Genomic DNA, 27,502 nt, shown 5'->3' with positions numbered 1-27,502 from the left:
GCCAGGCTTGTCTAACCAGGCTGGTTATCTATATCCATGTGGAAAACACCACAGGGCTGCATTTTGCACCTTTCCCTCCACCTTTCAAATTAAAAAAAAAATCCTATTTGCTCATCAAAACCATTTGGCCATCAGTGAAAGGTCTCGTCCTTGCATCAGGTTTTAATTTTGCTTTCCTCACTCATGTGGATGCCTCACAACTCGCACAGGGACAGAGCAGAGCCCTGGACACGAGGTGGCTCCTCCAGGACAGCCCAGCACTGTCCCATCCCACCAGCACAGAGGTCAGCCCAGGGCACTGGTTTTTGGGAAAGCCACCATAAATATCCTGGATGATGGGTCCTCACTGAGTGCAGTGGGATTTCCAGGCAAAGGGAAGAGCTGGTGTAGAATTTTTCTGGAATCTGGTGCTGTTGTCACCCCCAGGGCACGAGTGCCAGCCCCGCAGGGACAGGCTGTTAACCCGGCCCCTGGAGACACCAGGAGTATTTCACTCCATATCCTTCCACCTCATAAATGCCTTTTTAACTCTGGGTTAATCCTCAGCAACACTGCTGGTCCACTTAAATCCCCAGAAATGAAGACTTGTGAAACCATAAACCCGCGGCTCCTTGGCTGGCGGCAGCGCTGGAAAGGGTTCAGAGGGACCATGTGCTTTTCCACTCAGGAGCTTTTGGCCCCTGCTCTCGGTGTTCCCTCTGCTGCTGGCATTCCCTGGAGCACAGAGCCAGCCTGACCCCCCTGGCAGCTCTGTGCACACCCCCCGAGCTCCTGCCCCTCCACTGAGAGCAGTTTGGCACCACAAACCTGACGCCCAGCGAGCCAAATGCATCCCTAGATATGTTCACAGCCACTGCTACTTCCTTTGACTCGCTCCAGAGGTGTCCCCAGGGCTCTGTGCTGCTGCCAAGAAGCCATGACATCATTTATAGGATTAATAATTGCAATGTATTCACAGATATGTTCACAGTACATCCACAGACTCGTATGACAGAGCTCTGCTTAGAGCCAATGCCTTCCTTATCCTCCTTCCCACACCCCCAGTTTTCCCATTTGCTTATCTATTTCCTCCCAGGGAGGGAAGGTCAAAGGTGGGAGTAGGATTTAGGAGTATTTTTCCTCTTAAACCAACAAAACCCACATTACTGAAATGATTCTTCATTTTGAACTCCAAGCTCTCTGCACGGCCCTTTCTGAGAGTGCAATTTATAAATTTCTGAAGAAAGAAATTACAAAAAAAACTTTGTTCCTTGTCCTGTTACAGGATTTGGAGAGGAAAGATTCTCCCACTTGAAGTTTTGGAATGGGAAATGCAGAACAAGAGCTGCACAGAGCCAGCCCCAGTCACCCTCAGGTTGGTCTGAGTTATTTCACAGTGGCCAAAAGTCTGTTAAGTCTTTGCAGAGCAAACAAGCGGAAAGACACGGCCCCTGCTGGGTCATAAAGAGCCTGGCTCCTGGTTTTATGGCATGGAAAAACCTGGGGAGAGGAGGGGAGGGCTGAAGGGAACAGGGGGTGACGGAGACAAAGTCAGACCATGAGACAGCCAGAGGGTGTGAGCTCACTTAGACAGTCACACTCTCATTCCTGCTCCTCAGGGCCTCCAGGAAAACATGGATTTGCAGGGGTGCAGTGCCTGGTTTCACTCCCAGCTCAGAGGTTTTTTGCTGGATGGATTGGGGGAAAAGCACAGAAATATTTGGAGATCACCCTCAGGTACATAAAGGCAGCTGAAGACCAAAGCATCACCTGCTGCAGGAGGACCAAAGCCATCTCCCACTGCCCTGAGCACAGATTTGCTGCATCCTCTCTCCAGCTCAGAGGACACCTGGACAGAGCTCAGCTCTCCTGAGCATCCAAGGAAAGCCAGCTCCATTGGTGGCAGGAATGAAGCTGTACAAATTCCCACTATTCCCCCAGAGTCACAGAGGGGCAGCCAAACACGGCCCTGCTCTGAGCAAAGACTCGCTAAATGTGTCTTGACAAGGCCCAGCTTTAGTAGCCAACTTCACTCTGAGGAATTTAAATGGGTTTTTGTTAGAAATTACTTGGAAGTGATTTCCCCCCCAAGTCCACTCTGAGGAGGCCCCTCCTGATCCAGCTCTGGGGTCCACAACATCAGAGGATGTGGAGCTGCTGCAGCAAACCCAGAGGAGGCCACAGAGATTTTCCAAAGTCTGGAACATTTCTGTTCTGGAGCCAGGCTGGGAGAGCTGGGGGGGCTCACCTGGAGAGGAGAAGCTCCAGGGAGAGCTCAGAGCCCCTTGCAGGGCCTGAAGGGGCTCCAGGAGAGCTGGAGAGGGACTGGGGACAAGGGATGGAGGGACAGGAGCCAGGGAATGGCTCCCAGTGCCAGAGGGCAGGGCTGGATGGGATTTTGGGCAGGAATTGTTCCCTGGCAGGGTGGGCAGGCCCTGGCACAGGTGCCCAGAGCAGCTGGGGCTGCCCCTGGATCCCTGGCAGTGCCCAAGGCCAGGCTGGACATTGGGGCTGGAGCAGCTGGGACAGGGGAAGGTGTCCCTGCCATGGCAGGGGATGAGCCTTAAAGTCCCTTCCCACCCAAACCAATCTGGAATTCTATGAAATATCTGCAGCCACCCCATTTCAGACCTGGCTGGGCTTTAACCCCGTCCCAGGAGGCTCTGAAGGAAATGGATCCACCGCAATCACAGGTGCCTGTGGTGTGCCCCTGTAGGCTGTGACCAAGGTTCCCAGCTCCCAAAGCCTTTCCAACACAAAGTCACATCCCACTAAATCCTGGAGTGCTCCACTGAAAGCACAAGAGTGAGAACATCTCAGGGAGATGATTAGACAAAGCAGGCAAAGAGGTAGATTACATCTTTGCTCATTAAAGAAAGAAAACTCCTGTAAACCCGCACGAGCTTATCATAAAAGTATTTCCTTTCCCTTGACAGCTTTTTTTCTGAAAAACAAAAACAAAAAAAACCAAAAACATCTTGCACACCTCAAAAGCAGACAAATAAACAAACACCCGAGTCACCTTGGGTTTTGGGGTGGTGGTTGTTTTTTCCTTTGCCTACTGCTCGCAGCATCACAATTTTGTCTGAGCGTGAAAATAAAAATAATATTTTACATTAAGAAAGGAGACAACTTCAGATTTGACAAAGCTCTTTTTCTTAGTATCGACAAGCAATCATCATCCATCTTACAAATGGGAACTTGCCTCAGAGCACATCCACACCATCACTGGATTTCTGGTCCTCTGAGGACTGGGATAACAAACGAATCTTCACCGGCTTCAATGATTTCAAAGCTAATCAGAAGATAAAAAGGCTGGCAGGACAGCTGACAATACATTACCAACCAACAACAGATCTGTGCAGGACATTTATGTATTTAAATTCCAGGCGTGGGGAAGCTTGGACACATTCCTTGAATACAGGGATGCTGGAGCGAGGCGAGACAAAGCCGGGAATGGCAGAGCAGGGACACCACACAGGGATTGGGATGCTCTCCCTGCATCCCTCAGGGCTGTGCCACCAGGATGGGACCCCCACTCTCCCAAATGACAACACTCCAAAGTGCCCAGAGGTCACCCTCTCCTCACTGGTTTATGTAGGAAGGCAAAACAAATAGATGGCAAAACCCAGCAACCCCATCCAAAAACTTCCAGGATTCCCAGGCAGACAGGAAGAGTCTTGGGATCAACACTTTATGTGGCACATGAGAGGAATAAAACACAGCCCTTCCCATGGCCTAACCAGAGAAGGAGGAAAACCTCTTAAACACATTTGGGTAATGTATCAAAAACTTCCCTGATTTTCCATGGTATTTTCCTGATTTAGACCTTGCTTCCAGGGATTCTTTCTCCATGCCATCACCTGCAGCCCCTGCTTGTTCTTTCCATGGGGTGTGGATATTCTGAACAAGGACAAAGGTTAAAATCCTGATTCTTAAATCAAGCACAGTTTCCTGCTTGTCACAGAGGCCCCAAATTTCTCTGCATTAAGGTCAGGAGCTAAATTCCCATAAAACAGGCTCTGCAGAGGGAAAAAGTGCTGGACCCCAATCATCCTGACACTGTTTGTATTTGGGATTCAGTATTTTGTGGCCAAAGAAACTAATTTAGGTGTTTTGAATAGAGCAAGTTTTGTGCAGTAATACCTGTTCAGAATCTGATGTTCTTTCTTGTGCCTTCATAACAATGAGCAGGAATCATGGAATGGTTAAGGTTGGAAAACCACTGGGGGTCATCTAATCCAACCCTTCACTCAAGCATGGTCACCTCTAGAGGACATCACCAAGAATCCCCTCCAGAGGCAACACCAGACCAGTCACAAATCCTGCTGGAAAATGCAACTGCTCCTTCAAAATTTACTGGGGAAACTCTTAAATCGATGGATAGCTCCCTCTTCCAAGGAGTTTGCTCTCCAAAGCAAATGTCTGCACCTGTCTGACCTGAAATATGAGCAGCTATAGAGATCCCAGTGATCCCAACAAGTTCCTCAAGTCTCCATCCAACAGAGGCGCTGCAGGAGGAGCAGCCTGCATTCCCCAGTGCCAGGAGCTGCTGAGAATCCTTGCAAAGGGAGCCCAGGGAGAGGTGGTTGGAGCATCTGAGTCAGCCTTTGATGAGAGAACAGCTCCCAAAGAAGAGCTACAATAACCTCCTGCCTCTGGAAAAATGTTAAAACGTGGCTCAGCAAGACCTTCCCATTGTTCCCCTTCGCCTCCTGACTCTGGAGTTCAAAGCAGTGAAGCCGTTTCAAAGGGAGAGGAATAAATTTAGATTTTGGTGACTGATCCCAAGTTTCCCAAAAGCTTCTGACAGGAGAGGGATCACTGAGGGCAGCTGTAATCGGTCCAGGGGCATTTGAATTATCTGCAGATTCCCTGTTTGTTGGTGCAAAGAAACCTCTGGCATTTTGCCCAGTGGGGCTCAGGAGGAATTTTGGTGGGAGCCCAGAATTCCTGATGATCCTTTCTGACACCACAGCTCTCCCATCACATCCACTCCACGGGGCTGCCATGGAACTCCTCTGCCCTGACTGAATCCCAGCTCCTGAGAAGAAAATAAACACCGGCCTTTATCACCCTCGGTTCCCCTCGCACGGGTTGGCGCCGAGGACCTGCCAAAAAAACATCTGGAAAAGCACCAGGATTGCAAGGGAAAGGGGCTGAAGGGCTGAGGGAAGCAGCTCTATCCCCCCACACAACAGCTGCACTAATTTATTGCATTTTAGTCTTCGGTCAACTTTGAGACAACAACTGAAGAGTGAGTTTCCATTACAACATCCATCATTGTATCAACCTTATTTTTTGTGATATTTTGTAAATTACAATAAATTTGCTTTCTTCTGAATATTCAGATGCTTCAAAAGGTACCCAAAGGATGCAATTAGACCCTAGGGAAATATGCTATTATGTGCACATATCATGTTTTGCATAGGCTTTCCAGCATCTACATAATTTATGTTTTTCTGCATAATTTCCCCTTTTTATGTTTCCTATGTGTTTGTGAGATAATGCAGGAGTCAGTCCTCTCCCACCAAAAACACAGAGAGAACTTAAGTCTGTATTCTTACTTCACCCAATCTGCTTCACTTCCCGCAAAACCCTTGGAGAAACCCCTGGAGAAATCCTTTCATGTGCACCAAACATCAATGCCCGAGGAAAAACCCAGAAGGTCGAGGCAGCTCTCTGAAAGGAACCAGAACCTTGTCCACTCCCATATTCATCTGGGCATTCCGAGGGGCCTCTGATGGATAACGTTGGAACGGGAAAGCTTTTAAACTCTTTCTAATCCTCGCCTGGCGTTTTGAGCCACGCGAAAATAATTCCCCCAAACTTTCAAGTGGCTTTTTAAGCTTTCCGCGGCAGTCGCTGGCGTCCGGGCTGGCTTTTAATTAAAAATAAAATAGGGAGAACAATAAAAAAAAAAAATAAAAAAATAAAATAAAATAAAATAAAAAGGTGGAGAGTTTTCAGGCAGGATGCAGGAAAAGGTGATGTCTACTCTTTCCTTTTTAACTCCGTTGGCTGGAATTTCTGATTTGACGATTTGAAATTTATTTTTAAAAAATTGAAAAGGGAAATAAAAGGGGAGGGTGGGGATCACTTCATGCAGGTGATCCCTGGTCACAAGCTGAGACCCCACTAAAGCACTTTAATGTGGATATTCCTCATTTTTAGGATGTGATAATCAACTCATGGGCTGGAAACTGGTATTTAATGTCTTTGGCTGGATTTTTATGCTCTCTCTCAGGTATCACCCAGGGATTTCTCATCCCCAGGAGGTCAGGGACTAGAAATAGGGAATTTTCTTGCACCACCAACCCCATCCTCATTGTACCCACCAGCCACAGTGGCTGTTCCACATGCCCCAGGTTCTGGAGCTGTGGAGAGACTGAGAAAACTTCCTGAGAAGTCAATAAATACTAATACTAATACTAATACTAATAATAATAACTCCTCTTTGCATTCATATTCAAGTGCTCAGAAGATTAGGCCCTTCAGCCTTAAAAATAAAAATTGTGACAGACAAATCTATAATTCACCCATTCTCCTCAAAAAAAAAAAATAAAAAATCCAGCCTAACACCAACAACCACTCCCAAACGTGGTCCCTGCAAGTGAAATTGGGAGGAAAAAAACACATTTCCCTGTGTACCTTCCCCAGAATATTTTGGGCTAATCCACTTATTTAAAACTCACTCCTGTGTCTGTGTAAAATCAGTCATGGAGCAGCAAGGAGACATTATAAGAATGTTTTCTTCTCCACAAACCATGACAGCCTTCAAATTGCCAAGAACAAAAAAAAAAAACCCCAAAAAAGTCTCATGTGAATAAAAGAAAATATTTCTGTTGTGAAACCTGCAGCGTGAAGCAGCAGGAATAAAATAATCTGGTAAAATGTAAAGAATAATATTCTTTGTAGAAGACATAAGAGAACACCTGCTGCTTTCCTTATTTTTTATTTATTCTAATTAATAAGTTCAAACTAAGCAGTATGCAGATGTGTAAAAACAAACAGCCCCCCCAAAAATTTAAAAATGAATACTTGTCATTAAAAAAGTTCATTTGAAGCTGAGAAACTGTATGATTAATTAATCAGAACAGAATCTGCTTGCTTAAAAGCCTACTGACATATGTTTTAAAATCATTTGTGTAATTCAAGATAACGAAGAGCAAGGACCACGTGCAGGATCCTCTCCCAGAGCCACCACCCCCATGAGCATGAGAGAGATGATCACAGTCACTTGGTGCTATAAAGATTATTTCTAAAGTTAAAACCACCAAAGAGCAGAAAAACGCCTTTTAGAGAAGATTTCTGTGTGCTCCAGCACCTCTTTCTTCAGGAATCAAACCCAGTGGAGATCACTTATCCTCTCCCTCTTTTCTATTTATTTATGAACAAGTTCAGAGTCTCACACCTCCCACAAAACACTCATTGATTCCATACATCCAGCCTGTATTGATAATAAAATTCCTAAGGAGCTGAAGGACTTGGAAAAGGCTGAAGGTTTAGCCAGGGCAAAAGGCACTAAAAGGAATTAATTTGTGCTAACGAAAGCAAACCGTAGGTCAAGCCTGGGTTTGGGGTGGTGAGGGAAGTGAAATAGTAAAGAAAAATTTTTTCAGGAAGAAAATCACAGGTGGAGAGGAGAGTGATGGGGAGGAAAAAGGGGTTTGGGAATGGGCTCATGGTGTGCCCTCGGTCCCTGCCCTTAGACCTTTCTCCAAGCACTTCCCAAGAAATCAGTGGAGCTGTTTGAGTTCCTTTCCTCAAACCACGTGTAAGGATCACCCCTCCTGCCTGCCATGCAGAGCAGAGAGTTGCTCATACTGAAATTGTTCAGCCTCACCTTTGTACCTCTAAGATGGAGAGCCAGTTCCTGAAAGCATCAATCCCCTCTTATCCCCATAAATATTGCCCTAATTTTAAATTCTTTTCAAAATCAAGTGGCTCAGGAATCGCCAGAGGTTGGAAAAGACCCCCAAGATCGAGTCCAAGCTTTAGCCCAACACGGCCAAGGCCAGCACTGGACCTTGCAGCCCTTCCTCCAAAGGTCCAGCTCTTCTGTTTCCCTGTGGAACTGGAAAATTAAACAAATCCATGAGAATTCTGAGGATATTCCCCACCTTTCCCTCTGTGGGCAGAGCAGAGGAGGCTGCTCAGCCTCTCAGGGAGCACCCAGGACATTCCCAGCACCCTGAGCCATGTGGATGCTCCAGGGCTGGAATCATCCCTGACAGTCCCAGAACAAACCTGGGACAATCCCCAGCTGCCCCTGAAGGGACATCAATTAGAATTAATATCTTAAAATGGATTTATAGATGAAAAACTACAGCAGAGAACCTGGAAAGGATGAACTTCCTTCCACCTCTGCCCTTCCCAAAGCATTTCATTTCTGCTGCTCCTACTGCAGCATCAGCATCTAAGGCAGAACTCACCTAAATCATGGTCATGCAAGGAATAAAAATCCCTTGCAAATCTCTTTACACAAAGGAAAACAAATTTCAAACCAAATTCTTTTGAGCAGCAACCACCATCAAGACTATTGGGTGTAAAATCCCCGGGGGGAAAAAAATAAATAAAAATCAACATAGAGAAAACAAAATACAACTGAGTCCTTCGAACTTCCTGGTACTGCTTGGTCATCTCAGATACATCAAAACTGCTTTTTTCTCATGGAAAACCCACTTCAGTAAACTCTTAAGTTTTCAGTCCAAAAGTGTTTGTCACAAAGTTCCCAGGCCAGAATAGTTAGAGCACTAAGTCAGCTCTAATGGTAAGAAACGGTAGCCAAGGATGGATTTTTCTTTCTCTCTAAATTTTTTTGGCACCTGCGTGGCATCTCCAGGTCACCAGGATTTACAGTCCAAGGAGGAATAGCCATCCATGTTTTATGGAATGTACACAAAGATGTGTTCCTGGCTTTCAGAGGGGTGGGGGAGAGATCCCAGGCAGTTCTGACCTCTGCTATTTACAGAGACCTTTCCTGGCAGGGGCTGCGCTCCCAAGAACAACCAAGAGATTATTTTCTCACTCAACTCTTTTATTTATAGTATTGTAAAAATAAACGTGACATATTTAGGGGATGTGTCATATTTCATAAAAGCTCAACCAAGGCACATTTTGGACTTTTTATTTTTAAAGTTTGTCCTTTTTAAAGCATAATTTTCTGTCTGGTTTTCTATTTTTTTTATGATCAAAAAATTTATCTCAATGCCCAGGTTTTGCATCCCTTCAGTTACCATCTCAAAAAATCCAAATAAGCAGAGACCTTATGAATCTTACTGGACAGGCAAAAATAATAAAACCCCATTTTATAGTAAAAAGGATCATCCTGAAAGTTAAACCTGGCTCTAAAAGGAGCTGAGCATGTGCACGTTTTTTCAGCAGGTTCTTACACACAGTCCCCATCCTAAACAAGAAATTAAAAAGGAAACTATAAAACCTGGTTTTAAATCCAGACTGAGCTACAATGGGTTCATCTGCTTGGTAAAGATGAATATCCAATCCAGGCTGAAGGGGTCCAGCAGCTCTTTGAGTGCCAATATCACCTTTTAATTTTGGTGGGTGCTGGAGAGCATCAGGGCAGCACTGAGAGGGAGCAGATGGGATGCTGGCTTTGGAAATGGGATTTCTGGACATCAGCAGGGTAAATTCCCCATGAAATGACAGCAATAGGCTGGGTTAGGGCCATCCTCTTATCCCCAGCACACTCCCACAGAACCTCTTAACTAATGGCACATAAAGAGATGGATATTTCTAAAATATTCATGGAAGAGGGGTCTGTGACTGCAGTGCCACAAACCCCAGGAGTGTCAATGTCTGCTCCACTCCCATCCCTGCCCTTTTCACTCTGCTCTGCCTTCAGAAGTCCCCAGTGCTGATATTTTCCTTTTTCCCTGGAAATAAAGGTGGTTTAGCTCGTGCCAGTGCTGGCACAAGGGACAAAGCCAGGCACAGGGGTCACTGCATGGCTAAAACCCTGCTCAGGCCTCGCTAAGCCAGGTCTAAACCCATCAGTATGGACCTACAGAAGAGATATTCAGCGTGTGAGAACACCCCAAACCACCCAGGCAGCACTGGCTCATCACACACCTGAAATGCCTGGAATGTTCTTTAAACAAGAAATTTAAAAGTAAATCCATTTGCTGCGTTCTCTGCTTTTCAAAATGCAGATATTGCCCAAAGCTGACCTGGAAAATGTGGCACAAAATGTTCCACTCTTGGCTTTTCCCACAAAACTCAGGTTGGGATGGGCCTCGTTTGGATCCTTCAAAGATTCTCCTTGCAACACCCAGGGCTTCATTTTGGGACAGAAAATTGCAAAGTCTGACATCTCTTGACTCAGTGAATTCTCATTTATGCACCTGGGGTCACCTGTTTTTAATGTTAGCAGAGAGCAGGACCTGAAGCTGGGAGGACAGGACTCCAAAATGCCCCTGGCTGTGCTCTAAAAGCCTGCACAAAGTTACCCACACCCTCCTCACTGACATTCAGAAAAAATTCCTAATCACAGCCAGTTGTAATAAAGCAGCATGGAGAGGAGGGGGGAAAAGTAGAATATTATAATTGATTATTTAGTGCAAAAAAAAAAAAAAGGAGGAAAATTATCACAGGTGGTGATGGCAGATGTGACAGCCCAGGAAACTTGGCAAAATATGGATTATATTTGATTACTGATATGGATACTTGGATGGTGAGGGTCCAACTTCTTCTAAACCCATCCAACAGCAAGGAGTGACATGTAACAACATAAAATTGAAGTTATAGAATTTTCTCCCTTTCTTTTTTGAACACCCAAATCACTGCCATCAACAGCAGCTGCTGGGAGATATTCACTGCCCGAGCAAGGCAATAAAATCCCTTCACTAAAACAATGGCAGCACTTAAATGTTTAAAAACTGCTCATCATTGTCAGGTCTCAGAATGGATGTGTGACCACAGGAAAGACTCCACCATGCAGAATTTGCCATGGCACGGGGCCAAAGCTACTGGATTTCCAGGCAGTGAATTAAATGATATTATTATAGTTAATTAGTGATGTTAATTGATTTTTTTAAAAAAAATTTAAATTTTAATTTCCTGTTCTGCAATATTTTAAGATTTTTGGCTGGTGGAGTTTTAGGGAGATGCTGGTGTGAAACCTCACCTGGGGACAGAGATTTCATCCTGATGGTTCAGGAATCTTCCACCACGTCCCACCCCTGGCAGTGCCCAAGGCCAGGCTGGATGGGGCTTGGAGCAGCCAGGGACAGTGGAATTTGTCCCTGCCCATGGCAGGGGTGGCACTGGATGAGTTTAAAATCCCTTCCCACCCAAAACATTCCAGGATTCTTCGGTTCTCTGCACCTCTTGATGAAATCCTTGCCCATTGTGTTGCACATTTGAGGGAAAAAAACCCTATAAATATAAATTAAGGCTGTTGTTTCATCTTTCAAAAGACAAAACAACAAACAAAAATTTCTTTCAGTGACAAACCTTTTCAAGGCCAGTTTGTCCAGAAAAATTAATTTATCCTCCACTTTTTATGCATCTGAAAGTAAAGAGCAAACAATGACAAAGGGTTTACGTTTGGAGAACACACATCACCAGTGCATTCATTATTTTTTTAGGAAGTTTTCCTGATCTGCAGAGAGGGGAAAGTCTGGGAAGCACCAGAGCATCCTGAGAATAGGGAAGGGGACCTGAGCAAGGGCTGCAGGACAGGCACGTGCTGAGCTCTGAAAAGAAATTACTCAAAGCCCCCCAAGTTGTGCTCACCCACTTCAGCTGTGTTTGCCTCTGTGAAGAGCAAACAAATTGCTCTTCACAGAGCTCCAGCTTCACCCTGAACCTCCTGAAGGATCACAGAAGAAATATGCCACTGGTAGCCAGGAGAACCCCCAGGGGTTTATCTGCAGGAGGTTCAGCATTTTATTTCACCTCTCTGAAATACAGACCAAAAATGAGCCCTCGCCTCATACAAATCTTCCACAAATCTCCCTTTGTTCTGAGCCTTTAGGAAAAAAAAAACCCTGAAAATTTGATACAATAAATCACCAGGGAGGTGGGATGGCCCAAAATCAACAGAGAAAGGTAATTCCAGGCCACAATTCCAGACCGTGTCCATCCACAAGGAGTTGCCTACATGGAGAAGGAGAAAGAGCAGACAGGGTGGGCTAATCAGCCTCACCCTATAAAATAAATAAAATAAACCCCACATTGGCCTGGACATGAGACAACCTCCATCTCCCATCACAAAGAATAGAAATAAACTGCAATAATATTTCTATTAAAAAAAAAAAAAAAAGGAAAAAAAAAGAAAGCCCTTGAGCCATCCCTCCCCTTGCAAGCAATCAGGATGTTTTTCTCTTTCATGCTCTGCTTTTCTTTTCTGTGCCATGAATTTGCATTTTCTCGTCTGCCTAATTCCAGCTACAGTTTTTTGCTGTTGTTGTTTTAATATAAAATCTCTGTGGTTGGTGAGGGAGGCAGAAAGAGAAGATACACTTCAACTCCTCACGTGTTTTCAGCATCCTTGTGGTGGAATTGGCCCCTCAGAGAATCCACTTCTGACCTGCTCTAAGTTCCTCTTCACAGATACATAAAAAAAGCCAAAATTCCTCATTTTGCAGCATCTCCTTTAACCCAATTTTTATTTAATTTTCTTGTTTACCAATGGTTGCCCTCAATTCCACCCACCACCCACACCCAGTAGGGAAACCCCTCCTTCATTTTTGCATCAACTCCCACTCAATGAAGCCATAAAAGGTTTTTTTTTAAACCCCAGAATTTTTGGACATCTCCTTTTTCACACAGAGATTAAATCCCTACAGCACAGGGACACTGGAGGAGCTTGTCCCCATCCTCACCTACATCCCATGAAAAAAAACAAAAAAAAAGAAAAGAAAACCATGAAACCAAAATAGTGGGGTTTTTTCCCAAATTGAGAGAAATGTAGGTGGAGGGAAAGGTGTCTCCTGCAGGTCAGTAATTGTCCCATAATTCTAAGGCATCCTTTATGCCAGAAAATTGATGTAATAGATGTGAAGGATTCACATGAGATAAATATACAGAAAAACCATGTCCAAACGAAGGCTACAACTGTGTATTTCCCATTATTGTGGGATAATGCCTTTATTCATGTCTGAAAACACTGCCCAAAAAACAACTGTGGATGTTTAATAAACCTCCAGTTCTCCTCTTGCTTTGTTGCATCCATCTCATTCCTGCCAATATCCCACTTGCAATTCCATCTCATCCAGGCACAGCCTTTCATTCCCCTCAAAAAAACATTTTTGGGATGCAAAAACAGACTGTGATTTTAAAGCAATTTGATAGTCAGCATTTTCCTAGCACTAAATGGAGCTCTTGTACACAGGAACAGTCACTGCTCCACCATTCGCTGATAAATGGCATTGAATTAACAGTAATCAAATCAGGCCTTCAGCTGGTACCAAATTGGGGATTAAACACCAGTTTTGGACTTCAGTGAGCAGTGGCTCAGCAAAGGAAAAGCAGAAAATAAGGAGAAAAAAAGGGTGGATGGGGTTTGGAGCAACCTGGTCTGTGGAAGGTGCTGCCCATGGAATGAGATTGGCTTTAAGGTCCTTTCCCTCCCAAAGTTCCACGGTTCTGAAATGAGTCCAACCTGCCACCACTCCCTGGTTTTTCAGCTTTTTTTTTTCTCAAATATGAGAGTTTCAGCATCCCCACACCCCATCCAGAGGTTGTAACAGCTCCTAGAGAAATCCAGGTAGCGAGAAGACGATTTTTCCAAACTCTTTTGCTCCCTGTTATACTTTTGATGCTGAAAGGGGGGAGGAAAAGGTAAATTGAGAAAAAAACTCTTTTTTTTTTTGCCTCACAATACAAACCAAGGATTTGGTGCCAAAGAATTTGGGGAAAGGATGTTCTTGTCACTGCCCCCTAACTCCTGCTGGCTGCTCCCCCTGACTCTGAGATATCTTTTACAAGCCTTTGCATGGATTAACTTCCATACCACACATCAACCTGGATCCTGCCAATTCCCAAAACAAATTCTGGCTCTGATCTCTCACATGACCACTTCAGCTGATTTTTTTATTTTTTTTCCCTGTGAATTGAGGAATTGAAATTCCCCAGAGCTGAGTAGAGCAAGGCCATCAGCAAATCGCTGCTAGGAAGCTTCCAAAAGGATTTAAAATCCTTGAAACAAGGCTCAAAAATAACACAAAAATTAATTGTAGCCTTCCCATGCAAGAAATAAGAATCTGTGTGTGCTTTCCTATATCCATGAAGAAGGAAATCTTTGGATTGCACTGTCCTGGTCAAATTCCTTCCCAGGACAGGGTCTGTTCCCTTCCACCAAAGTCATCAGCAGGGAACAAGGAGCAATTTCTATCTTATTCCCAACCTGTCTCTCTCCAAAGCTTCCCAGTGTCATGTTTGCACCTATTGCTGGAGGTAGAGACAAAAGACATGAATTTGGGAGATGTTTTCAAACATACAAGGCAAAATTTTCATACTAAAGTGCCCAAAACAAAGTCTTCCACAGGATTAATTTGAAAAAATTTCATATTTCTTTTTAATGTCTCCAGGAGCTTCAAAAATGGCATTTTTCCCACTTAGAAAGGAGGGAAAAAAAGATAAATAAAAATCTTAAATAGCACAAAACAAAAATCAGTGGAGTTTTTGATTGTTCTCCTTTAATTTCTGAGGCCGGTGCAGTTGTGTTTGTGCCCACCAGCTCTGAACTGGGCTCAGGAAGATTCCATGTAGGGAGCAGTTATCCCTCAAAAGATCCCCTGCTGATGGCTGAGACCAGAACTGAGGAAAAAAAAACTGACAAGAAAGATATTTGCAAATATTTTAATAGTTGCCAATTTTCCTGATGTTACAGAGAGCGTGGCTGGGGCTGGAGATTTTCTTCAAGCTTTCACAGGCAGTGATTAAAGGAGAATCAGAGCCTTCCTTCAGAAAAGCAAGAAAATCACAAGTCCCCAAAGTTGCAAAAATTCTTGCAAATGTGTTCTAGTGACAAGAGAGACTCAGAAATAAAAGGCCAGCCTTAAAAAAATCAAATACATAAAAAACCCAACACAACCTATTTATTTGTTATTAAGTAAAATTATTTTTTAGAAGTTATTGTTGGCAGCTTTTCTACTTCATTTTTATTAAAGAATTTTTGGCTTTGCTTGCAGCTTGAACATATGAACATTTAAAAATAATTAATAATTACCAGGCCAGAGAGAGTTTCTTAGTGGAGCAGCTTTTCCACAAGAAGCAGGAATAAGGGATTTACATCCCTTGGTTTCTTCTTCTGTATACAAGGTTTGTCTTGGGGCTCCCACCGTCTGTGGGGAGAGGGATTTCTCCAGAGGGAGAACCACAGCACCATTGGAAGGAGAAACCTCTGCCTAAAGCTGCTCCTTTCCTTCTCCCTGCTGAGCACAGGAGAAACTGAAATCCCATCTCCAATTCCCAACATCCCAAATCCCAGCTGCAGGGACGGCGCCTCAGCATCACCTGGCACAAAGCAGGAGCATGGAATTGTCCTAGCTGGGACCGAGAAATCTCAGTTTGGACAATCAAAGGCACAGACAATTATGGATGTTAACTCTGAAATAGAGTACGGTGCCTGTGGAAATTGCAGGCCACACAGCTTTCTCAGTCTTGCCTGGGAAAGTGGCCTGAGAAATCATGGGGAGGAATTAAAACAATCCTCAGAGACAGAGAACAGCCTTGCAGGTGCTGTTTGTCTGTTCCTTGTTTTCTGGCAAGAGAAGGTCGAGGGGTGGTGAGCCCCACTGACCAATGATGGTGATGTGTTAGTTTACTGACCAATAAGAGTTTCTTTTCTGTACTTTTCACATATCGGTCCATAAAAAAGATCTGAAGCAATAAACTGAGAGAAATTCTCCTGATCAACTCCCTAGAGAGTCTGTGGTGTTCTTCTTGCCATTCCAAATAGAGCGACAGACATTGAGTTGGGATGCAGATGCACAATTAAACGGAATAATCAACAGGGAGAAAAAAAAAACCCCTAAATTCATTCTTCAGGTGATTTCCATGTACACTGTGCATAGATGGGACAACTCCAATGACAGATTTTAAATGTCTCCCTTTTTTTTTTTTTTTTTTCGCCCTATAACCTCATCTCTATCAGCTCCAAAAAGTCCAGAGATATTCCAGACAGGAATTTTCAAGACCGTGGTGACAGGAGCGCTCGGAGCTCGCCTTGCCAGCCCATCCCTGGCACAGGGGGTGGGATGGGATGCGGGAATGTCGGGGGAGATGCCTGGAAGTCATCGCTCCTGGCTCACCTCCAGTCAGCCACTGAAGAATCAGCCCCAGTAAAGTTCACGCCATGAGCAGCGAGATGTGAAGTGCAGGGGGAAGGCACGGGAAATGTTACATCTGCAGGGAAGGAGTTGAATAAATGTTTAAGGAAGCGGCTGCTCTCAAGACCCTGCTCTTCCCCGTAAAATTAAGATATCGCTGGGATTGTGCCGTGGAGTTTGTCGTCTCCAGAACTCAGTTGTCTCAATGAATTTGTGGGGTCCTGGGTGATGCTCCCGTGTTTACCCACCCCGAGTCGGGGCCACGCTGCCTTGAGAGTTCCTTGAATCCTTTCCAAGCCTTTCCCTGCTCCTCGGCAGCGAACACAGAAAACATCTTTAGCAAGTGCTTGCATTTCCAACTCCATTTATGCTGATGACCCCACTCAAAATGCAAATGAGTCTTTCTGGAGACGCCTCTTGCAGCTTTTACCTCTTCCAGATGCGTTTGTGTTGGGCTCCTCATTGTTAGGCAGCGCAGGGAACGCTAAAAGCATGGTCTGAACCCCTGAGAGCGAATTGGGATGACCTGAGTGTCCCCAAGAAGCCACACGGCAGAGCTGAGTGTCCCCAAGAAGCCACATCACAGAGATGAGTGTCCCCAAGAAGCCACACGGCAGAGCTGAGTGTCCCCAAGAAGCCACACTGCAGAGTTGTGTGTCCCCAAGATGCCACAAGGCAGAGCTGAGTGTCCCCAAGAAGGCACAAAGCTGAGTGACCCCAAGAAGCCACAGAGCTGAATGTCCCCAAGATGCCACACAGCAGAGCTGAGTGTCCCCAAGATGCCACACAGCAGAGCTGAGTGTCCCCAAGATGCTACATCACAGAACTGTCACACGGAGCCACAGCCAGGGCTCTGCCATCCAACCACTCATTTGTTAATTGCTCAGCTGGGGAGGGGCACAGGAGCAGCAGAATTCATCTAAAAATACCAAAATTCTCATCCAAACCGGGCTGGACGGGGTTTGGAGCAACTTGGGATGATGGAAGGTGTCCCTGCCCATGGCACGGAGTTGGAATGTGATGAGTTTTAAAGTCCCTTTCAACCCAAACCAGGCTGGGAGTCACTAATTCGTGTCAAGAAGGAGCTGGAGGGGCTGGAGCGAGTCCAGGGCAGGGAACAGAGCTGGGAAGGGGCTGGAGAATTCCTGAGGGAGCTGGGAAGGGGCTGGAGAATTCCTGAGGGAGCTGGGAAGGGGCTGGAGAATTCCTGAGGGAGCTGGGAAGGGGCTGGAGAATTCCTGAGGGAGCTGGGAAGGGGCTGGAGAATTCCTGAGGGAGCTGGGAAGGGGCTGGAGAATTCCTGAGGGAGCTGGGAAGGGGCTGGAGAATTCCTGAGGGAGCTGGGAAGGGGCTGGAGAATTCCTGAGGGAGCTGGGAAGGGGCTGGAGAATTCCTGAGGGAGCTGGGAAGGGGCTGGAGAATTCCTGAGGGAGCTGGGAAGGGGCTGGAGAATTCCTGAGGGAGCTGGGAAGGGGCTTAGGCTGGAGCAAAGGAGGCTCAGGGGGAATTTCTGGCTCTGCACAAGTCCCTGGCAGGAGGGGACAGCCGGGGGGATTTGGGATCTGCTCCCAGGAACAGGGACAGGAGGAGAGGGAATGGGCTCAGGCTGGGCCAGGGCAGGCTCAGGGGGGATATTTGGGAAAATTCCTCTCTGGAAATGTTTGTCCAGCCCTGGCACAGCTGCCCAGGGAAGTTTGGAGTCCCCACCCCAGAGGGATTTAAAACCCATGTGGATCTGGCACCTGGGGATGTGGGGCAGGTTGGACTAAACCTGAGAGGGCTTTTCCAACCTCAGTAATTCTGGGATTCTGTCCTCTAAATCAAGGAGTGCCACTATGCCAAGCTATGAAAGTGAGACAGATTTAATTTCTGAATTCACTAAACCAACAAAAATCAGCAAATCTCCACCAATAGAATTTGCCTAAAAAGGTACAAGCAGTGTATCCAACAATTTCAGAACTGTGTCTGGATTACACATCCCTGCACCAATCATTATCCACCCCGATTTTATGGATAAAATCTCTGAGGCTTTAGGACTGCATGAGCTCCCCAGTTAGTAAAAGTTGCTTGCAACACCTTTGACTCTTGTGCAAAAATAAAGCAATATTTGGAGAAGTTGTATCTGCTACACACAACACAAAACTGCCAGCAGCCCAGGAATGTGCAATCAGCAATTAGGACTATTTAATACTCCCAGACAAAAAGGGGGAAAAAAAACCCACACGTGGAAAAGTGAGATTTATCAGGCAGTTAATTGACAAGCATTTTAATTTAAGAGTTAGGAAAATGTAATTCTAATTATTACCGAATTATGCAGTCATACATTTTCATACTCATGTAATATAGGACCCTCGGAATGACATGACACATTTTAATTAAAACACAATTACTTATTGACGATTAGATCTGTTCAAACAGTGCCTCCCTTCCAGCACCTTTCCCATTGGTGAATGGCACATCAGAAAGAGGAAGAGCTCAGATGTGATGTAGCAAATTTCTGGAGAGGTGTTAATTCCTTTTCTTTATAAGTTTATTTTTTAAAGCTGTCTCTCTATATCTCTGGAATGGCATGAAGAGCTATAAATAATACAGATTTCTCCTTTAGTTAGGGTATAATTTCTGGCTTTGTTTCTCTCTTTGTCAAAGAACATTCACCCAATCTTTCATTTGTTCATCACACTGAGCTCATGAACCATCACAAACTTCCCAAAACTTCCATTATTCTTTTTCAAGTTAAATGTTCTGTTCACCAACAACTCCTAAAACAAATCAAGCTTTAGCAGGGGGAAGTTTTGAACCAAAACAACAGAGCCAGGTGGGTTCTGGAAAGACATTTCTGCACAGGAATATACACAAACCACACCCTGGTCATCTTTCTTAGTGAATTTTCTCTCTCCAGCCAAAAACCTATTTTAGATTTTCTTCATGAGCACATAAACCTTCAGATTTACCAGCAACACTAACTGAAACAAATTTTTAAATATGTCCAAACCAATGTAACTTGTTCTTTATCTGTAAACCGGAAAAAAGGCAGAGATATCAGAATTTTAACTGATTTTTTTCCCACTTATTGTGTTATAGAACACTTAAAACAGCTTCAAGATGGAAAAATTAGTAAAAAACTTTCAGCCAGTTGACTCAAAATCCAACATGCAAATGCAGGAGACAGCTGTGATTCCCGAAGAAGTAAAAATTTCACCTCAGTCATGTGGTATTTTGCAAAGCCACAAGCCAAATGTTAATTTTTTGGTGGAAATCCCACCCTCTTCCCCACTGAAATTCTCTGTTTTAGTTGTCAGAAAGGAAAGGAGCAAGAGAAACAGCAAGTATTTCCTTCCTTATCTCTGGCACTGAGGATTCTCCCGGACAATAACAGCACTTCACACCTCATACATGGGGGTGTTCTCCTCTATTCAAGGACTTGGTGCCCCTAATTAAGACAGATTCTACTTCACACTCCTAATTAATTTAGGTAATAAACAGATTCTACCCCTCTGGTTGAAGCGCCGTGCATTAGTTTGACTTTTCAGCTGTTTAAAATCTTGATCTTTTTGCTTTGTTTCATCGGTTTTTTAAGATGGTGTAATCTCAGCCTATGTTACCAGCTTTCCCACCAGGTCACCTGCAAGAATTTCTGGTCTCTGTAATAAAATTCCAAAGAAAATCCACTTGAGGTTGTATGTATTTATTTATTTATTAATTTATGCTTTGGAAGGTCACACTGGAATTTCATCCCACACTTCACTATTTTTTGCATTATGAGATTTTTATTCCATATATATATATATGTATATATATGGAATAAATAAATATATATATATGTATTTTATATATAAAATATATAAAATATATAAAATATATATATAACACATTTTTAACATATTTTAACATTCCTCTTTTACCTGGTCATTCAGCAGATGTTTTGGTGTCCAATCCCTGGAAAACCACCCAATAAAACCCTCCCACCTCCTCTGCTCCTTCAGGAGTGGGAGTGATTTAACCTTCATCATAAATTCGAGGTTTAGTCTGTAGGGAAAACATTTATGGAACCACAGAGCTATTCTGGGCTAAACGACACAACTGAACTTCCCAGTGACTCAGAATCCCAGCCAAACTCGTCCTAATTACGGAAGAGATAATTGTAATTTCTTGGGAGATGACAGCTGTGTTATAACACCAGAAATACAACTTGCTGCCGTGGCTGCAAATAATCCTGCTCCTGCTCTTCCAGAGGAAACTTGGGAAGCCACAAAACAGGTGCACAAGGGAAAGGCAGGAGCATTCCAAAGGGGTTTTTCTCCAGGATGATCACGAGTCCATCGTGATCGGCAGCAAAACGAGCACAGGGAGCACAACAGCCTGGAAGTCTCTGAAGGCAGCAAGGAGAAAGGGAGCAGTTTTCCAGGATGATTTTGGCAAGAGGGAGGATGATATAAACCTTGGAGGAGCTGTTGGCTCCCTCGAGGGGAGGGAGGTCCTGCGGAGAGACCTCCACAAATCAGAGGGATGAAAAATCACCGACCAGGCGAAGTTCAACAAGGAAAATGCCAGATTCTGCACCCAGGGTGGGACACCCCCGGATTTATGGACAGACTGGGAATGAGAGGCTGGAAAGCAGAGCCAGGGAAAGGGACCTGGGGGTTCTGGCTGAAGGATCTGAGTCAGCAATGCCCTGGAGGCAGAGGGGACATCGCTGTCCCTGGAGGGATTGTCCTGCCCTGGGCTGGGGCATTACCTCGGCTGCTGAGGTAGCTTTGGGTGCCACAATATAAAAAACACATTAAACTGTCAGAGAGTGTCCAGAGGAGCCACGAGGATGGGGAAGGGCCTTGAGGAGAAGCTGTATGAGGGGCAGCTGAGGGCACTTGGAATGTCCAGCTGGAGGAGAGGACACTGAGGGGAAACCTCGCTGAGTTACAATTTCTCGTGAGGGGAAGAGGAGGGACAGACACTAACCTCCGATCTCTCCTGACCCGAGGGAATGGTCTGGAGCTGTGTCAGGGGGTTTAGGTTGGATTTCAGGGAAAAGTTCTCCCCCAGAGGGTGCTGGCACTGCCCAGGCTCTCAGGGAATGGTTACTGAGGCTCCAGAGCTCCAGGAGTTTGGACAGCACTGCCAGGGATGCCCAGGTGGGATTGTTCAGGGCTCTGTGCAGGGCCAGAAGCTGGACTGATGATCCTGGCAGGTCCCTTCCCACTCAGAAGATTTTGTGATTCCTTGATCTTCAATCTGGTGCCAAGGACTAGGACACAATGAGATGTCACAACCCAGCAAGTGCCACCAGCTCCCTGCAGCGAGTCCTGGCTGGGACCCTTAGGAGCATCACATGGACATGGGGTGGGACATTCTTGGCCTGTCGGTGTTAAACTTCTCTCACTAATCCCATATCCAGCAGTAAGGCAAGTGGAATTTGGGGCAAGGGGGAAAAAGGAAAGAGAATGTGGAGAAGGGGGGGGAGAGGGAAGCTTATGGAATATATTAATATTTGAGATTCACAAAGGGGCAGTGAGAGCTGTACCCCAGCTGATTTCACCAGTGCAGCAATGCTTTATCCAGATGGTTTTGCATTCTCCATGTGCAGAGAGCACCGAGGGATGATGTGTTTGCAGGGATTGCATTTCTTAAAGGAAGACAAAACCAATCAGCGATTAATATATAAAAGCCTGACACTCGATATAGGGATAAAAAAGAAATTACAGCTCCCATTATGCAAAACCTGTGGGGAAGCTCTTCAGTCTTCCCCACATGAACAGGCTGGTTGAATATTCCCTAAAATCTGGTTATACATGTTTATTTCCAGCTCATCTGAAAATGAAGATTCAGGACATGCTCTTTCCCTGGTTTCTTTAATTTTAGTGTCTCTTCAGTCACTGATGCAGAATTTTCCTCCTTTATGTAAAGAGCTGAATGGGTTGGTTGTGATCTGCAAGATTCCCCTGTATGAATTCCAGTTCTCAGCCATTTTCAGGAGGAAAGCCTTCCTACCAGGATATTTCCCAGTTTTCAGGCAATGAATCCAGTGCACCTGGAAAGAAATGGGCACACAAACATCCTTGGAGAGCTGTGCCTGGTGGGAACATCTGCAAACCCACTTTAGCCAACTGGAAATTTGATTTTAATTGATTTCGATTTCGTGTGTGAGAGAAGTGAGATGACTGAAAAATGGACTTTTGAATGCCTGAGGAGGAAAATGTTTGGGATAATTGGTATATGATATCACAGTGGTCTGGAAGGGATGTGATGTCATATTTTGTCTCCATTATACCATATCCTCCAATGGGAGGGTCAACAGCATCAACTGTTGCCAATGCCCCACTGGAATTGGTTCCAAACATTGGGAATTTTCATCTAAACCATGTGGAGTCAATATTCAATACAGGTGTGGAGAGGGGAGAAAGCAGGGATAATAATAATAGTTAAAATTAAAAAAAAAAATCAAAAATAACATGTACTGATTACTGACTAGGTTTGATTGAAAATGAGAAATATGTCCAAATAATCCCCCATCCCACCTCTCCATGGGATGGGGAATGGGAACACCATTCCCAGTTGATGGATAACTCTTGGGAATGTTTCACCTGAGGGCTTGGAGCAACCTGGTTTGGTGGAAGATGCCCCTGCTCATGGCTGGGGAGCTGGAATAAGATGGTCCTTGAGGTCCCTTCCAAAAATCAGCAATTTTCAGATTTTTCACTCTGCAGCCGTGGATTCGAGTGAAATCCTTCCTGTGGTTAAAAATGCTCTCTAAGCAACAAGCACTGAAATGTTTCCAAATCTTCTTTCTTGACCCAGGATTTGTGCTGAGTTAGATGAGTAAACACTGGCATGACGTGACATTCCTGTTATTTATGTTCCATCCAAATAAGTGGAAGATAACCTAGGCAAATTTCCATTATCTAATTATAAAAACCTCCTCATATTCCCATGAAACTAATTTTAATTTGATGAAAAACAGACAACTTGGAAATGGATTTCCTACGATTCAAGAGATAAGATTCTTTCTCAGTGTGTTCTCAATTTACCAAAGGCTCCAAAATTGGAGATCTCTATTAATAAACATTGCTGGTTGCTCATGCAGTGACTTTGTGTTATTAAATGCTTACAAAAATAAAAAGGAAAGGAAAAAGCTCTTCTGCTGCATTCCAGGGAAGGAGGAAGGAGCCACACTCTGCTTTATTTTCAAGAGGGAGCTGCAGCAGGTAAAGCTCCTGCTTTGTTCAAAGCTGCTCTCACCATGTGATGGTCACAGGTGTTTAAAATGTCTGCAAGAATTCCACAAAAAAATTGCCTTTGGAGAACAAACCCCTCAGTAGAGAGGCTGGAATTGATGATCTTAAGGTGTCTTCAACCCAAACCATTCTGTGGTTCTGTGAATTACAGGAAACTCCTCATAACCATGATGGGAATTTTCTGCAGCAGGAACAAATTGGGTTTTGACAATTATTCTTTCTTAGAAGTCACAAGCCTGCTTTTTCCTACTCCTGGAAATTCCATGGCAGAATTCATTGCATGAGTACAGGTTAGTGGCACCTCTCCTGAAACTTGTGACTTTGTCTAATGTCTAAAACATCCAGAAAAAAAAGAAGCAGCAGTAAAAACCTCAATTTGTGCTGCAGTCCAGACCCAGGTATGACCACTTTTCCTGAAAATGAAGCCACAGAACCCCCTGATTTCCTGCAAAATCGAAGAGGAAGATCAATTTAACTAATGATGTGGGCGTTCTGTGTCCCTGTGGACCTCACACATATTATTTATAGAATGCATTAATATTTCATTTTTCCCATCCCTAAACAGTCTTTGAGGTCAAAAAATAAAAAAAATAAATAAAAAAATAAAGAGATAGTTGGAGACAGGTAACATTTTAATTGAAATTAATGGGATTGGTTTGATTTCACCTCTGAGGATATAAAAATCATTCTTTTTTTTTTTTTTTTGTCATGAAAAGGATCTCTATGTCTCACCAGGGCCCTGACAAGCACGATGAGAATCCACCTCCCACCTCTCCTTAACCTGTGCCATGTAGAGCATCACCCTCCAGTCCATGAGAAACCAGTGAGGAAAAAAATGTAGATATCATGAAAAGATAGAGCTGAAACTCTGCTTTTCCTTATGTTTTTTTTTTTTTATGGCAGCAGGAGGAAAAGCCATCCTTGGGTGTCTCATTATGGACTTTTGGATTTGGGTTCTTTTTCCCTTTGAACTGAAGATTGATGAGAGGGAGGCTGTTTTTTCTTGTTCGGTCTCAGTTGTTTATTTTTTTCTTATCAGCATTACAAGGTACAAGGAGCTGTGTGCACTATGATAGAAAAGGGTAAAATGGTTAACAAAGATCCTCTTCCAGGTCTTTTATATGTCCATTTACCCAATTAACAGATGCCAACTAAATTATTTTTCTTAGTGACCCAATGACCCAACACCTGTGTGCTGCACTATGATATTTTCAATCCAATCACCCACTACCACCCAAAAACCCCCAGGAGAAGAACATGAAGAAGAAAGAAGGAGGACAAGAGACAACACCCTAAATCCTCCATCTTGTCTCCTGTTCTCTAAACTACTTTTTCACCCAGTGATTTAAAGAACTTTCTAATCTACACACACTTTTCCTATCTAACTTTAGCATTTGTTTTCATGTATCACCATGAAAACATGCTCATGAATTTCATATTATATGAAATTCAGTGTTTCTTTGGATCCTAGAACTAAGTATTAGAAACAAGGGCACACAGTCTGTGTCTCAGACTCCAACACTTGGGATGGATGTGATGGTGCCCAGGCAGCAGCGTTGCCATTTTTCCATCAGTGCCTGTCAGCAGCTGTAAGCCCAGCCCAGGCAGCGTGAGGAGCACTTTATGCTCCCTCTGTGCTGGACCTGGGCTGCTGAACGTGCCAAACCCATGTGCTGAACAATTTTTGCTCTCCAAAGGCTTCTCTGGAGTCGTGTTGGAGCCTTTAGAGGAGCTTTGGCAAACGGCTGCGGAGATGAAGCGGCACCAAAGCTGGCGGTGGCAGGAATCAGCGGATGAGAGCTGATCTCAGCCCTTCTCTGAACAGTTCTGTGCTGCCAGAGTGGCTGCAGGAACCTCTTGGCTTTCATTTATGGGATTAGTGTTTATCTCTGCTGTAATGGGGTAGAATGAGGTGGTGTTTTCTGAAGCACCTGAGCTGCACAGGAGGACAAATCGCTGAGATTTGAGCTTTGAGCTCCTCTCTGTGCTTGAAGAGCTCAGTCAATGGAGCTCATGCTCCTAAGTCACTTAAACCACTAAATCACATTAAATCCTTGCAAACTTAAAATGGAACACAAACAGATCACAACTCTCAGCTCAGCCCCAATTTTCCTCCAAGCATCCGCCTTTTCACTGTCTATTATGGAATAATTTTCCCTTTTTTTCATTAAAATTTCTTTTATAAAATGTTTTAACTGTTCATTTTCCAGCATCTATCACAGTCCCAAAGGCCAGCAGTACTTTGGCTGACTTGCACTTACATGAATTCGGTCCCAATGCAGAGGAAGGTCTTGAAATTATTTCTCTTCTGCTGTAACTTGCAAATTTTAAACGGGAAAATGAAATACAACTCACAGGCAAAAGTGAGGAGTGAGTAAAATCCCACACAAGCTGCAAGAGAGTAAATGGATGAGTCAAATATTGCATTTAGAAAATAATTTCACTGGAAATTATAAGGAGTGCTCAAAATTTACCTACAATTTATCTTTATTTCCAACAAACTACACTGAATTTTCCTAAAGGAAAATTCCTAGAAAGGAATCCTCTAGGGTTTTGTGTTAGATTTTTAATTTTGGGGGTGAAAATACACATAAAAACACCTCAGGACTTCTCTGTGAATACCAGGATTTCCTTCCCTCGGTTATCCTAACCTGGTTTATCAGAGTTGGGATCACAGCTACTGAAATACCCCGGACCCCAGAAAACACGGAATAATCCTACAAAATCCCTCAGTAGATATCTTTTGTTTTGTTTTGTTTTGTTTTGTTTTGTTTTGTTTTGTTTTGTTTTGTTTTGTTTTGTTTTGTTTTGTTTTGTTTTAATTCCAAGCCACAGACCAAGTTAGTCTAGTTCCTTTCAAGGAATTAATAGGTTATAATAACAACTGCTTCTTCCGAGGAAAAATGACCTATATTCCAGGTAAGGAAATATTCCTCCCAAAGAGGAATTTCACTGGCATGAAATGCTCTGCTAATAGCTACACTTGTATTATTTTTCATCTGGGTGCCCCAAGGATCTTCCTCCCCTATTCCTATGCCCAGTGCAGGGCCACCCTTTGTTACAACATTAAAATCTACTTAATATTTTTTTATCATTTCACATCACAGCCCTGGTAATTGCACCCTCAGGAGCAAGGCTTCTTCCTGTGTCTGCTTTTCAATATTATTGGCATCTCCCTCATTTGGGGACCTGGAATGATCTTTTTTGCATTTTCCCCGTGAAATGACAAACACGGCTGGTTGTGGCTCAAGCACTATTTGGAGCATGACCCCCTCGGCTCCTGGTGTTATCCAAATTAGATTTTGATCTTTGTCAATTAGGCTTTGCCACTGTGGACCTGCTGTGCCATTATCAGGAGAATCCCTGTCAGGGTTGGGAAGTCAGTGAACTTTGGAAGCTTTTCCCCACCTTCCAGGGATGCAGTTTTACAACTGGAGCTGTTTAAAATTATAATAATAAAATAAAAATTTCTGCCCACAGCCCCTATTTCTGGCAATCTTTGAACTGTTTGTCCTTAAACCAAGAATCACTTGCAGCACGGAGAGCTCTGCCTTCCCATGGCAAATGAAAATCCAAGCAATCTTGATTTCCACAAGCAATTTGGCTTTCCTTTTGCTCCTTTTAATGTTCCTGGCTTTGTAACGTACCCTGCCACAGATTTGTCTGGGGGCCAGTTTTGCTTCTGGGGGGAAAAAAAAGAAAGTGGCCAACTGAATAAAAAAGACAAATGCCAGGAACTCTCCTCTGGTTGTCACACGGCAGGGCTGGGATGCTGCTGCAGCCCAAGGGCTTTGTCAGCTGGGTTTAAACTGGGCAGGCACTGGGGGAATGCTGGGTCTGGCACAGCCCCTGGCCTCCAGAGCCATCCCAAATCCTTTCATGTGGGGAGGCTGAATGAAAACTTCCTTTTCATTCTCACATTTCAGTTCTGGCCCGGCTTTCCAAGGTGCGCTTGCAGGGCTTGGTAGAGCATCGCCCTGCCGGGGACATGGAGCT

The sequence above is a fragment of the Poecile atricapillus genome, chromosome 6 (assembly GCF_030490865.1).
Source record: "Poecile atricapillus isolate bPoeAtr1 chromosome 6, bPoeAtr1.hap1, whole genome shotgun sequence".
NCBI classification, from domain to species: Eukaryota; Metazoa; Chordata; class Aves; order Passeriformes; family Paridae; genus Poecile; species Poecile atricapillus.
This window is presented reverse-complemented; position numbering follows the sequence as displayed.